Genomic DNA, 15,179 nt, shown 5'->3' with positions numbered 1-15,179 from the left:
GAGGAGACATCACTGCTGCGGCAGTAGAAAAAATTAGCCAGAGAAATATAGCTTCTGCTGGAGCAGAGAAGACATCATTGCTATAGCAGTAGAGAAAATTAGCCAGAGAAACAGAGCTCCTGTGGGAGCAGAGGAGACATCACTGCTGCGACAGTGGAGAAAATAGCCAGAATAACAGAACTCCTGCGGGAGCAGAGACATCACTGCTGCGGCAGTGGAGAAAATAGCCAGAGAAACAGAGCTCCTGCTGGAGCAGAAAAGACATCACTGCTGCGGCAGTGGAGAAAATAGCCAGAGAAACAGAGCTCCTGCTGGAGCAGAAAAGACATCACTGCTGCGGCAGTGGAGAAAATAGCCAGAGAAACAGAGCTCCTGCTGGAGCAGAAAAGACATCACTGCTGTGGCAGTGGAGAAAATAGCCAGAGAAACAGAGCTCCAGTGGGAGCGGAGGAGACATCACTGTTGCGACATTAGAGAAAAATTAGCCAGAGAAACTGAGCTCCTCTGGGACCAGAGGAGACATCACTGGAGAAACTGAGCTACTGCGGTGTGTGGCTGAACAAAGGGAGGAGGAGAGTGGGGCTTGGCAAGCCGATGCTCGTCTTCTTGTGCGTTAATCAAAGACGCGAGGAAAAGGAGGTGATAGATTAAATCCTTGCAGGATTATGCACAGCTGAAGTTTAAGTGGCCGAGCAAAGATAGCAGTTCGCGTTTAGAACAATTTTGACTGTCTGGGAAGTTAATTTAGAAAAGTTCAAAAGAGACGGCTTATGGTAAAAGACAAAGCTTTGCATAAATGTGGGCACCTTGTATTTATTTAATTGTGTTTCACTTAAGGATTACTAAACTCTTGGCGTGAAACACACTGCTTGTATAAATTTTTTTTTTTTTTTACCTGGAAATTTCTCAATCAAAATTACTTTCTAATCTGGGTAGGAACCCTCAACATAAGAGTTTATTTTCGTCATTTCTATGGGTATGGGTCACATTCCCTGCCGATTTTGTTCATTCAGAATCAGAAAAAAACAATAGTGAAGCTGTGGGTTTAAAAAAATAAAAAATAAAAATACATTTATTCTAAAAATGTAAGATTCTACGCGATTTTTGTAGATAAATAGCAGGACAGTGTTAGCGGTATGTTCTTAATGATTCTGTGTGCAATCTGCACGTAATGTGCGACCTACTGTTTACGTGTGACAGCAAATCATTTATACAGAAACGATTTAAAACATGCATTCCCCCGGTCAAAAAATTAGTATCCAGATGGCATAACTGGCTCGTGACTCAACTACTGAAGCGATGCAAAGTTCAACCAGGGACAGAAACGAGAAGGGTTGAGCTGAACACTCACTGAGTTGACCCGGCAGATGTTGAGAGTATGGACTGGCCGGGACTGAATCTGCGGCGCGGCTTACTTTGGGCCTGCTGCGGCAGCCTAACAAAGAAGGAAGACACTTTCCTTCCCGTGAAGAGGGCGGCATTGCCTTACTGACCATTTCTCTATGGCGGGAATTATTGGATGGACCGGTGTAGAGAAATACGCAGAAGGAGATTGCGGATGTTTCGCCCGCGGTGGTGATCCCGTTTGTTAAGCCTGACGCCCGTGAGATAACACCAGAGGATTGTGGCAAAGGTTCCTCAAAGATGAAAGATTTTTCATCAGATGGGAACAGCTTCATGACGACTGGTGACTCTGGCGTGACGGTCATGACGTCTGGAGACTCTGGCGTGACTGTCATGATGACTGGAGACTCTGGCGTGACTGTCATGACGACTGGAGACTCTGGTGTGACGGACATGATGAGTGGAGCCTCAGGCGTGATGGTCATGACGGCTGGAGACTCTGGCGTGACGGTCATGACGTCTGGAGACTCTGGCGTGACGGTCATGATGTGACGGACATGACGAGTGGAGACTCTGGCGTGACGGTCATGATGTCTGGAGACTCTGGCGTGACGGTCATGGCGTCGGGAGACTCTGGCGTGACGGTCATGACGTCTGGAGACTCTGACGTGACGGTCATGACGTCTGGAGACTCTGACGTGACGGTCATGACGTCTGGAGACTCTGACGTGACGGTCATGACGTCTGGAGACTCTGACGTGACGGTCATGACGTCTGGAGACTCTGACGTGACGGTCATGACGAGTGGAGACTCTGGCGTGACGGTCATGACGGCTGGAGACTCTGGCGTGACGGTCATGACGGCTGGAGACTCTGGCATGACGGTCATGTTGGCTGGAGACTCTGGCATGACGGTCATGGCGGCTGGAGACTCTGGCGTGACGGTCATGACGGCTGGAGACTCTGGCGTGACGATCATGACGTCTGGAGACTCTGGTGTGACGGTCATGACGTCTGGAGATTCTGGTGTGATGGACATGACGAGTGGAGACTCTGGCGTGACGGTCATGACGGCTGGAGACTCTGGCGTGACGATCATGACGTCTGGAGACTCTGGTGTGACGGTCATGACGTCTGGAGATTCTGGTGTGATGGACATGACGAGTGGAGACTCTGGCGTGACGGTCATGACAACTGGAGACTCTGGTGTGACGTCATGGCGTCTGGAGACTCTAGTGTGACGACAATGACGTCTGGAGACTCTAGTGTGACGATCATGACGTCTGGAGTGACAGACATGACATGACGAATGGAGACTCTGGTGTGATGGACATGACAAGTGGAGACTCTAGTGTGATGGACATGATGAGTGGAGACTCTGGTGTGATGGACATGATGAGTGGAGACTCTGGTGTGATGGACATGATGAGTGGAGACTCTGGTGTGACAGGTACAGAGTGAATGTTGCGCTCATCCTCCACAACACCCACAGTAAATGAAGAGCCACTTAGTTGCAATGCAATGTCTATATAAAACTCTAGAGCCCAGTAATGATCATGCAAAGGCATGAGTGATCAGATAGCCCCCCGCAAAAAAATATCACAAGGCATACCTTGTCCATAGATGTTGAATATGCCAGTTTAATATGCCATATGACAGTCCTTTACATATTCCTTAATCAGGTGGACACCCTGGCGGAGACTCATGATCTGTGCGGCTGGATTCATGGTGGCTAGCCGTTCTGTTACGATTGCTGAGAGACGAAGCAGAGAGAGGGAATCCACTTGCACGCACAACTTTAATGAAAAGATTGGACAGGGAAACAGGAACATCCAGGAACTCAATCCCAAGACACAAAACAATACAAAACAAAAGGCAGAACTGGGATGATAATAATAATAATGTACTGTATATAGGCTATATTATTTTTGTCACAGTCGGGTTGTTGTAGTGAACACAAGATGATGACGAAGATCAAATATTAAAGTCTTTAATAAATATCCAGAGTGCAAACATAAATGAAAGTAGATAAATCCAAACAATCATCACATGCAGACATTAACAATACCAGACAAATGTAATGCAAACACAGGCAATTATATACACTGGTAAATGAGAACTCAGCAGAACAGAATGACATACGACCCTGAACCTTTCTTCTACTTTTCCAACAAGCCTAAATAGACCTAAATAGGCAGCGCTGGTCAATAAAACCAAATTTAAACCTCTTTCACTGTATGACGTAGGACTAGCGTTTAGGAGCCAGGACCACAGAAATCGCCACGATTGGTCATCTTTCGTCTGGGACAGCCCAAAATTGCACAACGTGTACCGGTAGGGTTGCCAATTTCAGAAAAGGAAAATATGGGGCAATCATGATTCTTTATAGGGAAATAAGGGACACACAAAATATGTGTACATTACCATATAGTGTATGTTATTTCAGTGTCTGCAGTTAAGTATGTGTATAAAAGGATCTCAGACATAAACACTTTTGTTTTGCTTAACCTATTTATGTACAATTTAATTCTAAAAAAGTATTTAGATATCATACAAAAAAAAATTATATTACGCACAAACCATCGTTCAGAATAATAGGATTTATCTGAAATAGAAAGCTTTTGTAACATTATACACTATAGTTCAAAAGTTTGGGGTCAGAAAGAATTAAGGAAATTAAAGTAATAGCCTAGTTTTATTCAGCAAGGATGCATTAAATTAATCAAAAGGGACAGTAAAGACATTTATAATGTTACAAAAGCTTTCTATTTCAGATAAATCTATTTTGAACTTTCTATTCATCAAAGAATCCTGAAATAAAAAAGTTTTAAACATTGATAATAATCAGACATTTTTATTGAGCAGCAAATCACATCAGCATATTTATTCACACAGTGGCTTTTCTTGTGTGGCTGGATGTTGGACTCAAGAACTATAATCACATTGATTTCAGTGCAATTAAGTCTTTTCAATATATTTTCAGTGCATCACCTCTAAACCGCTAGACTAAAAAAAACTAGTTGTTAGTGATATGGATGATGATTTAACGGACCAATGTTTCCATTATTTCACAAATGCTCATTTGCACAATGAATGTGATTATCTCCTCAAAATAAACAGAACACATTTCTTCATTAATTGTTGCATTTCAGAGCAACACATTCATTTTCTAAACTATTACTTTGACCTTCCAAAAAGGTTCCCCTTGTTAAACGATCAAACTTCACTATTGATTAAATCACTTTGTAGAATGAATTACAGCTTTTGCTTTATCTGAATATCACATTATTTACTTGTAAATGATGGAACCAAATGTGAAACATTTCTCATTTTGACAACTTCAGGCAATACTTTTTCTCATGAGTTCGTAAATGAGATGTTTGGGTGTAACTCTTCTCACATGAAGAACACTGGTGCGGCTTCTCTCTAGTATGAACTCTCTCATGTGCTTTCAGGTGTCCTGACTGAGAGAATCTCTTCCCACATGAAGAGCACTTGTACGGTTTCTCTCCAGTATGAACTCTCTGGTGTCTTTTTAAGGCACTGGATGTAGAGAAGGTCTTCCCACAGTCAAGGCATATATGAGGTCTCACACCAGTATGAATACTCTGGTGCACTTGTAAATTTTCCAGTAGTGTAAAACCCTTTCCACAAAACGAACAAAAGTGAGGCTTGACACCAGTATGAACTTTAAGGTGTTTTCTTAAGCCTGATGCCAAAACAAATGTTTTCTCACACTGATCACAGCTGAACGGCTTCACTCCAGTGTGAGAGCGCAGATGATTGTTGAGAAGACTTTTGAATCTGTAACTCTTTCCACACTGAGAGCATGTGAACGGTTTTTCTCCGGTGTGAATTCTCATGTGCACGTTTAGGCCTCCTCTCTCAACAAAACTCTTTCCACACTGAATGCATGTATAAGGCCTTTCTCCGGTGTGAAATCTCAAGTGTCTCTTAAGGTCTGATTTATGTTTAAACCTCTTTCCACACACAGAGCAGTTGAAAGTCTGTGAAATGACTGTGTTTCCATCTTTATTGGTGAAATTATGAGGTTTTTTGAACCGATGACGTTTGTCTTCATTCACTTCCATCAGGTCTAAAATCAACACACGAGAAACAAAAAGAAATCTAGTTTACTACTGAGTCTAGGGCTGTCACGATAACCGCAATTTTGAAGTACCGCAATACTAACAAGTGTTGTCAAAGTACCGGTACTTCGGTGCCAAGTCGGTACTGAAATTTTGAAAATGTGACGATACCAGCATTTCTGTAGTACCGGGTATATTCGGTACCCACTAATAGGAGCTGCTTTCAGTCGCTTCTGTGTTTATCTAAGCGCGAGGCTCCAGACTAACTTTTTTACTAGGAACACTGTAGCCGATATATACCATGACATATATAGTGTCTGTGTATATTAAACTGCAAAAAGACTATTTAAATATTAACCCTGCATGTTCTGCTTGTCTCTGTGTCAATGAATGGCGCAGAGTCGCGGTTTCATTTACCACACACACACACACTGTGTGTCACTGAGTGACACTCGCGCTGTTTTCAGTCTCTGCTGCCTCACGATATGATGACATGATGGAATTCATCTCCAGAGCGACTCTGAGAGTCACTTCATGAGCTTTTTACCGTTTCATTTGAGAAAAACTATCGTCATATCATACACACACAGAAACTCAAAGGTCTTCACGGCAACCCGTCAAAAAGGTTCGGTTTAACTTGAAGAAATTGACAGAAATGATTATATTAGGCTACTGTACAGTGGATTTAGCTACGTCTCCATGCATTAAAAATACTACTACTAGTACTACTACTAATAATGTGTGCATAGAAGGTTGCTTATTTTTCACTTGATTTTTTTATAAGCAATATTTACGTTTAAACAGCATGTAGCCTTCAATGCTTATATGTATTATTTACTAATGATTACCGTCATAAATAATAAAATCATTGAATTGAATTGAATATTTTTTCAAATAGTTTAATAAAATAGAAAAGTAGTTCCAACAGATTTTGCTGTGTTACCGAAATTGGTACAGAGAACCGTAAAATTGTAATGGTATCGGTACCGACTACTGGAATTTTGGTATCGTAACATCCCTACTAACAGCAGAGGAATGCAAGTAACTGCAGCAACCGTGATATTTGCATGTTTTCTTTTTTCATAAGACAATAACTTTCTTGTTTTGAATTTCGTGCATGTTTATTGAATGTTAAATAAGTTGATAATGATAACAAGACTGTGTTTATCAAGATGATTTGTACAAAGGCTTTGGGCAGATTTGCACTTAACAAGCCTAAATAGAGCACGTGCGATTACATGCGTCTGTCTTTGAGACCAAGTCATATATTCGTGGGAAGGTTGCCGTTGTTCAAGGAAAGCGAAATATTTGTTGTATTATCCTTTTAACATTTAAGGGTATTTCACATGAATGGCATCAGCGCTGGTCAGTGCATTGAATCAATGCCATTGGTCTTTATTAAGTGAAGCACCAGCTTCAGCGTTATCCATTGCTGGACAGCTGAACCTTGAAAAGTGGAGCTCAAAGTTAAAATAATTAACACCTTGTTTCATTACATTTATCTCTTAAAGGTGCTTTGTGTAATATATAGGAGGATCTGTTGACAGAAATGCAATATCATATACATAACTATGTTTTCAGTGGTGTATAAAGACCTTACTTAGTGATCAGTCATCAGTCATTAAAGAGAATGAAGGAAAACACCAACCTATTTGTTCCTCTGTATCTTCCTCTTTTATTCTGCAGGGTTCTTCCTTAATCTCCATCTTTACAATAGTATGTCAATAGTTTCTCCTGGAGTAATTGCTTGCTTCTTCTCCTGTGGGAAGATGGGAATATTCCCCAGCATTTAAACTCTCATGAACGGCTGTGTGAGCTTCACTGACTGAAGGAGTGAATTGTGGTCGTTGTTGCTCATTTAGCAGATGATCATCACACTTACAATCACTCTCAATTATACAGCTTTAAGTGTTTTGAAGAAACAATTCAAATCCTCTAGCTGATTTTTGTGTTGCTCTTACATTATATATGATTTACATGCATTAAAAACTCTGTTTATCAGGTTTCACTACATAAAATGAAAACACAAATCATAATCTTCACAAAATGTAATGTGAAAAAACAGTCAGTAACGAGTTTACGTTTCGCGAGTGTAGTGAACAACATCAGTCGGTTCATTTCCGATTAATTTCTAATTGATTCACTAAATGAACAGACTCGTTTAGTCGTTTGGATTTAGATTTCTCCTAATACATGATAAAATGAATGTACTCACAGTCTGAAAAACAGCAGATTTAGAGCAGAATGAACGGCTGTGTTCCACTTCTCATGTTTATGTTCCCTTCCCTCGCTCACTTCTCTTCTTCTCCTAGACTCGAATGTGTGTCATTGCTTCGGTTTCTCGAGCACCTCTAGTGGCCGAAACCAATCCAACTATCTAGTTTAATCTTCAAAGATTATACAAGACAACCAAGATAAAATCAGTTATCTTGTTTTAGATTATACAAACGCAAATTTATCTCCCCAGATATGCTTGATGTTGGTAAAGATTCAAACTTAAAATATATTGCCTAGAGTTTGCAATTGTATAGGCTACCTTCTGGACTCATTCAACTGTTGCATGTTACTGATGTTGTTTTATTTTATTTGTGAATTCATTTTAAAGTTAGATAGTACATGTGTTATTAATAAAATATGTGAGAGTTATTAAGAGATGATTTAACTTAAAAACTCCAGTTCTGTCCGAGCAGATTGCAAGTTGTCTGATTTCTCCCAATAAAAATAAACATCACAGTCCTCTTTCTGATAAACACAGGGAACTTAATCAGTTAAAGGTACAATATGTAGCTTTTAGCTCTTAATAAACAAAACGTAGCTAATGTGTCTTGCGGAAGAACATTGTAGCCAGAGCCACTTCTCTCTGTTTATGTCTGACGAGTCACGCAGGTACTCGTTTACACCGTAGGAACAAAAACATGGTTTGGGAGATGGGTTCATAATGTATCCGCTCAGTATATATTTATATACCATTTAGAGGAACCATCTAGAGGAACATCTGTGGTGCTGCCTAACTATTGTCATTACTACATTCAGAAAAGCTCATGCAAGTTATTCAGAGGATCGAGACGACACAAAATCAGCTTAAATCATGATTAGTTCAATTTTATTATTTTTTCTTTTTAACCAAACTGTTTGTACAAAATACAATACAATTGAGCTACCAACACCAGTCCAAAGGAGGATTCCAGCCCCACTCCCACCACTCCTGAGTCCACTCCAAAATCTCTTCCAGTGAGTAATGTTCCTGAGTCCGTTCCAGTGAGAAAGATTCCCGCTCCAAGGAATACAGCATTGATTGCAGACGTCACAGTTTCTCCAGGGCAGCTGCTCAAGCTCCGATGACGACAGCTAACCCGTGGGTTTCATGTTTATTCTGGCACATTCAGTTCCGCTAATGTTCACAAAACCTTGCTTTTATAGGACTAAAAACTCTTTTCATGTAACATTAAAGGGTTAGTTCACCCAAAAATGAAAATTCTGTCAGTAATTACTCACCCTCATGCTGTTCCAACCGCGTAAGACCTTCGGAACACAAATTAAGATATTTTTGATGAAATCTGAGAGCTGGATCACTTCTCCATAGGCTGCTAGGTGACCGAAACTTGCTGGCCCAGAAAAGTTATTAAAGAGATCGTTAATATAGTCCAAGTGACTACAGTGGCTCAATCTTAAGTATATCAAGCGACGAGAATACTTTTTGTGCGCAAAAACAAACAAAAATAACGACTTTATTCCACTATTCATTTCCTTCTCTCTGGGCCTCTAGTTGGTTCACGTAGTGTTTTTGCGCTGCGCGTCTGTGTTACACGTCACCACGCATCACACACATGACCAGCGTTGGCCAATAGTGAGCCTACATGGTGACGTGTAACACAGACGCGCAGCGCAAAAACACTACGTGAACCAACTTAAGATTGAGCCACTGTAGTCACTTGGACTATATTAACGATCTCTTTAATAACTTTTCTGGGCCAGCAAGTTACGGTCACCTAGCAGCCTATGGAGAAGTGATCTCAGATTTCCTCAAAAATATCTTAATTTGTATTCCGAAGATGAACGAAGGTCTTACACGGTTGGAACAACATGAGGGTGAGTAATTACTGACAGAATTTTCATTTTTGGGTGAACTAACCCTTTAATGCTATGTCATATTTATCAAAATAAAACTGATAAAAAGAACGTGGACTTCAAATGGACTCCAAAGCGACTTACAAATGAGGAGAACAATAGAAGCAACAAACCAACATTAGGGCAGCAACAATGTAAGTGCTGTGACTAGTTGCAGATTTAAAAAAAATAGATATATAGAATAGTAAGTGTTAGTATTAATGGTTCATATGTTGATGAAAAAGATGCGTTTTTTTTTTAAATTGGATAATGATTCAGCTGCTCTGGTTGGGTTGGGCAGGTCATTCCACCAGCAGGGAACAGTCCATGGAAAAGGTCTGTGAAAGTGATATACCTCTTTGGTATGCGCAAGAGCGCAAGCTTCTGAAGGGCACATACGTCTGAAGTAGTGAGTTTAGGGATGGGGTGCAGAGCCAGAAGAGGTTTGTCTTCACATGGTTGAGCTGAAGGTGGTGGTCCTTCATCAAGCAAGAAATGTCTGTCAGGCAGGCTAACATGAGCAGCTACTGTTGGATCATCTGGTTAGAATGAGATATAGAGTTGTGTATCATCAGGATAGCAGTGATAGGAAATGCCATGTTTCTGAATGACAGATCCTAGTGATAACATGTAGATGAAAAAGAGAAATGGTCCAAGCACTGAGCCCTGAGGCACCCCGGTATCTAGATGTTGCGATTTAGACACTTCACCCCTCCACGACACCCTGAAGGACCTAGGCAAGGCTTGGACCATTGGAGTGTAGTTCCTGAGATGCCTTTCATCATGAGGGTTCACAGGAGGTTTTGGTGGTTAACTGTGTCAAACACAGCAGACAGATCCAGCAAGATGAGTACTGATTGTCTCTAAACGACTATTTGAGCAAACATTTGCACCTGGATAATTGAGATGGATTTTAAGTGTGATGATCATTTGCTAAGTGAGCAATTCACAATCCACAATTAACTCCTTCAGTCAGTGAAGCCGCTCCCACAGCCGTCTATGCGAGTTTAAATGCTGGGGAATATTCCCATCTTCCCACAGAAGAAGAAGCAGGCAGGAGGAATTACTCCAGGAGAAACTGCTGACATCCTATTATAAAGATGAAGTTTGAGGAAGAACCCTGCAGAATAAAAGATGAAGATACAGAGGAGCAAACAGGTTGGTGTAGAACAATACATCTAAAACTAGATTCCAAACTCAGCACAAAAGAAACGTCCTCTAACTTTTTAACTACTTTTTTCCAGCAAATTTCTTATTATGTGTAAATATTGTTACTTCACTTTTCCACCAAGGCACTTGCATGTTCTTAAACAGATCTGAGGGTTCACAATGTAGTTACATGTAGTTTGGCATTAGAAAGGATGATCCGCTGATCTTCCAGGTCTCCCTGTAGCGCTGTCTTTGGTGTCCTTCATTACGGACACGGCTGTTTATTGCTCTGTTCACATCTACAGTCCTCATGCCTCCTGAAGCAGGACTATGGCGATCAGAGACCCTGAGGATCTTTCTACTGGTGTTTTTCAGAGTCAGTAGAAAGGTCTCTTTAATGTTATCGTGACATTAATTTTCTTCCACCGGTGAAGTGTTAGGCCTGGTTTCACAGACAGGGCTTAGATTAAGCCAAGAATAAGCCTTAGTTCAATAAGACTTTTAAGTATTGAGACAAAACAATGGCAGTGACATATTTTAAGATGTGTCAGTGCAAGATGATTTCACTTAAAACACCTCAAACCTGTATTTTAGTCTGAGACTAGCTTAAACCTTTTCTGCGAAACTGAGGATTTGTGTCTTAGGGACTGTTCCATGGTGCGTGTGCAATAATTATAACCTTAAAGGTTCATTGAACAAGCATGAAAAACATTGTTTAAACTGTCCAATAAAGATCTGAAGAGCTAATTTGGATTTTACAAAATTATATTTGAAATACAGTATCCTGAAAAGGGGACATTTCTTTTTTTGCTGAGTTTTTTAGACTGAACCATATATCTTTTTGTTTCTCATTTGTCCTTCTTTTATTGAATTATGGGAATTTAATATGTTGATTTTAGACCCAGTGGAAGCGAATGAAGACAAACAGCAAAAACCTCATCGTTTCACAAATGAAGATGGGAAAAGAAAGAATTTTACACAAAAGCGAGCTCGAAAAACTGGAGTCAAAGGATCTTTCACCTGCTCTGATTGTGGAAAGAGTTGCAGATATAAATCAGAGCTTAAGAGACACATGAGAATTCACACTGGAGAGAAGCCTTATACATGCACTCAGTGTGGAAAGAGTTTCATTGAGAAAAGAGGATTAAATGTGCACATGAGAATTCACAGTGGAGAAAAACCGTTCACATGCTCTCAGTGCGGAAAGAGTTTCACTCAAAAAAGTAATCTCACAGACCATATGCATTATCACTCTGGAGAGAGATCATTCAGCTGTGATCAGTGTGATAAAACATTTGTTCTGAAATCAAACTTTAGAAGACACCTTACAATTCATGCAGATGTGAAGCCTCTCTTTTGTTCTTTATGTGGAAAGGGTTTTTCAAAACTTGCATCTTTAAAAGTGCATGAGCGTATTCATGGTGTAAGACCTTATATGTGCTTGGATTGTGGAAAGACCTTCATCATCTCCAGCAAATTAAAAAAACACCAGAGAGTTCATACTGGAGAGAAACCGTACAAGTGTTCACACTGTGGAAAGAGTTTCACCCAGTCAGGAAACATGAAAACTCATGAGAGAGTTCATACTGGAGAGAAACCGTACAAGTGCTCACACTGTGGAAAGAGTTTCACCCAGTCAGGACACCTGAAAGATCATGAGAGAGTTCATACTGGAGAGAAACCACACCAGTGCTCTACATGTGAGAAGAGTTTCACCCAATCATCTAATCTACAGTCTCATAAGAAAAATTGTTGCCCAATGTTTACTAAATAAGCAAAGTTAATATTTAGATCAGTCACATTCAAGTAAATAGTTTGATATTCTGATAAATCAATAGATGGAATTTCTTGCAACATAGCGGCATCATCTGACAGAGAAATTAGTTAAAATTACATAGAGGCATGTTGAGGATTGATGGAAATTGGGGGAGGTCAAAATGCTTAACTTTAAGATGGAAATACTTATTTTATGTTTGGGAGTAAATATAGTGTATACTCTGTACAAATTAATTTTGTTAGTCTGGCTGTGAAGAGGTAATGCACTATTATTAATGTAATTTATTATACTTGCATTGTATGTAGAATTTGTTACAAGAATAAAGGAACAAGACTTGTAGTTTTTGAGTGGCTTAAATCATGAGCAAAATTTTTCATGGACAAAGTCATGAAAAAAAGGTTTCAACAAAAAGCAATATCACAAAAGCAATGAGTATCACATGAGTGCTGTTTTGTCTCGTGTGCAAATGTGCTATTGATTTTATACAACCGTTCATATTAATATTGTTTTATATTTTAGACAGTATTTTCAGATTTTGCTCAGTTTGCCAAATAAAATATTACCTATAAAGCCATCTAAAGTCTCTCAGAGCGAGTGTCACTACGGGAAGCAGAAAGTGCCCGACTTCATGGCTCCGTTTTCAAATAATTTCGTTAATTTTTATTTATTTTTCATATTTCCATATTAATAAAAACTCATTAAAGGGACAGTTCACCCAAAAAGGAAAATTCTGTAATTTTGAAGAATGTTGGCAGAATTTTAGCAACACATGTGTAGTTTTAGTTAAATCTTCATATCTCTGATTTGCAAACTATATGACGTTGTCTCTAATTTGTCCACATTCAATTGTCTGATTATAGCAATTAATTATAGCAATTAACCCTCATCAATATTCATTCAGCTTCTCTATGAACTGAATTGAAGAATTGGTACTTTAACAGTGCTGGAAATATAGAGCTAATTTCTGATAATAACACCACTTTTGAGATGATAAAGACTAAAATACCATAAAGAAATAACAGTGCTGTACAGTAGGCTAACAATAGGCTCTTTCGTTTAGTTTTTAATTTGCTTTTCTTTAATTGAATTATGGGCATTTAACCCCTTGGGGGTCTGACGTGTTTTGAGGGTCCTTGAGATGTTTTGACATGCCCTGACATTTGTTTATTTCAGCTACTTATAATACACTATTGACCAACATGTAATTTTGCTGTATTCAGCACAAACTCTTCTACAATAATATGTGAGCAAAATGGATGTCCATATTTGTATTTTGTAGAATATAAAGATTATGAGTGGTTAGTACGTTTTTTGGAAAAATTGTCACCGCAGTAAGGCCATAAAACACATAGGCCTACTGAATAGTTCTTCACAAGACTTTTGAGTTATCAATATTTTAGTCTAGAATTTTTACTACAAAATGGTGTGAAAACCATTCTGACCACTCATTCACAAACAATAATATAAAGATTTAAATTTTTTAAGTCAGTTTTTGTGTCAGCACTGTTGTATTAATGGGAGTGTTGATGGCCATGAATATGCATGTGATTCACACCAGGGGAGACAAAAGACACTCCCCCAATGGCTAATGCCCCATCAAGGTGCTGTCAGGCAGTCTGAACAAAGAATGTGTGGAGATTCAAAGATTTTAATGCTTTATTGTAATTTCTCTATGTCGAGGAACTACATGTTGTACTGTGCTACTCATATAAACATACAGTATCAATCAAAAGGTTGGGAACATTATTATTTTTAATGTTTTTGAAATAAGTCTCTCATGCTCATCAAGCCTACATTTGATAAAAAAATACTGGGAACAAACAGTAATATTGTGAAATATTATTATAATTTAAAATAATGGTTTTCTATTTTAATATAGGCCTACTTTAAAGTGGTGGTATAATGGCCTTTTTACAAGATGAAAAATAAATATCAGATGTCCCCAGAGTGTGTATGTGAAGTTTTAGCTCATAATACCCCACAGATATTTTTATATAGCATGTTAAAATTGTCACTTTTTGAGGGTGAGCAACCGTTTTTGTGTCTGTTCCTTTAAATGCAAATGAGCTGCTGCTCTCAGCACAGGGGGTGGAGCTTCAATGGCTTTTGTCCTTTTACCTCACACAGACATGCACTGAACATTTCAAAAACTTTTAGCCATTTATGTTCAGACAACCGGAGTCAGACAAAGATGGAGAGACTCAAGAAGAAGTGACAACATGTAGACAACATTTCTGAATGGTTAGTTGATGAATTTATGTAGCTTATGTGTAGTTATCTTCTAGTCATTAATTAGCATATTCTGCCTTGATAATCATGTTCCAAAAGCGGGGTTTATGTAAATGTTGGGGTTTTTGATGTCACTAACCCGGGAGGAATGTCGTGTAGTCCCTACCAGCCGTTCGTTGTAGTCCTTAAAAATCTATTTCTTTAAAAGCAAATATCTCCCTTTGCTTTTAACTTTGAGCATTGTAACTTTGCAGATGTTGTTTATGCTCAAACAGCAACATTACACACTAACAGAGGTTAGAAAAGTTAAATTATAATCAACCACCCCTTTAAAATATAATTTATCAAAGCTGAATTTTCAGCATCATTACTCCAGTCTTCAGTGTCACATGCTTTTTTTTTTTTATATTCTATTTAACACATACAGAAGAGGATTCGGGGCAAGCAATTATAAAAAAATAAAACCATCTCGAGATTAAAGTCAT

At 39.1% G+C, this 15,179-nt stretch overlaps 1 protein-coding gene across 1 annotated transcript in view; it reads right to left on the bottom strand.

The window, feature by feature from the left end:
• LOC311097516 (uncharacterized protein) overlaps window positions 1–7,780 on the bottom strand; it is a 202,312-nt gene extending 194,532 nt beyond the window's left edge. Inside the window, exon 1 of the mRNA XM_084137255.1 lies at window positions 7,648–7,780. The gene's annotated coding sequence lies outside the window, so the exon portion shown is untranslated. The remainder of the gene's footprint in view (window positions 1–7,647) is intronic.
• Between the last annotated feature and the right edge of the window lie 7,399 nt (window positions 7,781–15,179).

The sequence above is a fragment of the Abramis brama genome (assembly GCF_963993115.1).
Source record: "Abramis brama genome assembly, chromosome: 15".
NCBI lineage: Eukaryota > Metazoa > Chordata > Actinopteri > Cypriniformes > Leuciscidae > Abramis > Abramis brama.
This window is presented reverse-complemented; position numbering and strand designations above follow the sequence as displayed.